We start from the raw sequence: 2,204 nt of genomic DNA, 5'->3' as shown, positions 1-2,204 counted from the left end.
AAAAAAAACCAAACAAAAACCAAACCAAAATAAAACAGCCCAAGGCCACTTTCCCCTGGGCTAGAGCAGTAGCTGTGAGTCTGCTCTGCTCCTCCACCCAGGCAGGGATTTACCTGGCACATGGCAAGCAGGACTGTGTGCCTACTCCTCTGGGAGCTTCCAAAATCCTCCCACACCCATTACCCTGGGCCAGGGACCCCCCAGCTCCCACACAAGGGGAGCCCAAATGCTGAATTCCCTCTGAGCATCTCTCACATGGGTTTAGAAGAGGGCTTGCAATGCAGAGATACTGGTGGATTGGAGTCTGTTCTTCCAGGCTGTTTTGGGATTAGGAGTAAAAAAAACATCTCAGAAACAAGCTAGCGCAACTGCTGTGTGTTAAAGCAGGATGGAAAAAGTTATTCTATTGATGCCAGCTATGTTAGTCCACTAGCTAAATGATTAATGTTGATAATTCCTCTCCAGCAGACTCATTAAACCTGAACTTATTTTTCTTACAGGCCTTTGACATTTCCTACTTTCTTAATATCAGAGGTAATGACAGTGGCATGATTATATACTTATTCCTTTCCACCTTCAAGCAGTTTTCTTTGGCAGGAGTTCCTTTTTCAGTAGAAAACCTGCACACGAGTAGTCATTCTTTCCCAAAAACTGTTACAGCTCCATTAGCAGCACTAAATGGCAGTGCCTTAGAGGAGTGCACAACAACCTTTCTAAAAATTAAATAGTCAAGGTGTTCAGAGCAGCACCAGGGAAGGTATTTTCTACAGAACTGCAATTTATAATGGTAGAGGGGTCCTGCACCCTCCCTCCACATTTCTTTTAGATCCTCTTGTCAGAAAATGTCCAAGTTAAACAAAGAAGAAATTACAGAATGAATCTGGAGCTTAGCCTTGAAGAATTAGGTTTCACTCTAATTGAGATCATACGCTGCATGTGCAGTTTTGGCACATAAGCCATATTAATCAGAAAGTCTTTAATCGTGGATAATTTCTCCTGTGTGTGCCAGATTGGGCATTATGCTGCTGGCCCAGCTTCTAAGTCTGTTTAAGAGTCCACCTTTGACTTCACAAACACCCGCTTACAAAATTGGGGTCAACTTCCTCCTATGAAGGTATGCTGCACTGGTGCTAAAAAAAATCCCTTAATGATTAAATTGCATTTCATATGGAAATAAAAATGTGCAGATTCCAAAGGAGTGACTGTTTTGAGTGATTACAATTTGTGCTGGAAGCAGCCCTCACTCCAGCCCGTCTCTGTGAAGCACAGAGCAGAGGAAAGCCAGGGGAGATGATCCAACAGCACGGGATGAATCCTGGGCGACTGGGCACTGCTCAATCTGCTGTTATTGTACTGCTGCTGAGATCCAGAAAGGGCAGATAAGACATTAAAATGTTTCCTGTGTTCAGGACCGAGCAGGGAGGGAGAGGAACCAATTATGTGTCAGAAAACCCACTGGATTTTCATTCCTTTGGGGTGGGATGAAGCTGGAACCACTGAGCCCACAGGGAAGTGCTGCTCATACAGGTGAAACCTGCTCCTGCCAGGCTGGAGGAGGCACCATGGCATTTCTGAGACACCATGGCTTCAGTGGAGTCCTCATCATTCCAAAAATCGGGCTACATTTGGAGATCAAAATGAGCAGCACTCCTCCCACTGAAAAGAGTTATCACTCACATCGTTCATGCCTTTTATTATAATAGTCACACCGAAAACTTAAATATCCACACTGCATATGTACAGCTGTAAAATCTAACTTAGGTTTGTCATAATGCACAAACAGCCTCTCATAATAAATGGATCTTTCTGTAAATTTCTGGACCTGTACGTTCAAAACGAGCTTTTGTCCCCAGTGCTCCATTTGATATTTAAGCTGGTCAACAGCATGACACCTATGAAAGATAAAGTTACTACCACAGAATTACCCTTGTTTAAGTTTTAAAATATTGAAGAAAAATCAACTGCAGTATAATATATAAACCTTTAAAAAAAGAAAAGAAAAAATATTTGAAGGGAACCCTCTTCACTTGAGCGTACCACTCCCATAAAACATCTCACGTGCTTTTCTCAAGTCTGCAATTTTTTGTAGTCATGACTGCTGGACTCTCCATTATAAAATTTCCAACTTCAGACATCTCTCATTGTTTCTACAACTTCTCATTAAATAGCTCCAGCCTGCATCACTCACCTTGTCTCTCCCTACT

The sequence above is a fragment of the Lonchura striata genome, chromosome 12 (genome assembly GCF_050655825.1).
Source record: "Lonchura striata isolate lonStrDom1 chromosome 12, ASM5065582v1, whole genome shotgun sequence".
Taxonomy (NCBI): Eukaryota; Metazoa; Chordata; class Aves; order Passeriformes; family Estrildidae; genus Lonchura; species Lonchura striata.
The sequence above is the reverse complement of the archived record's forward strand: the minus strand, read 5'-3'. Positions refer to the sequence as shown.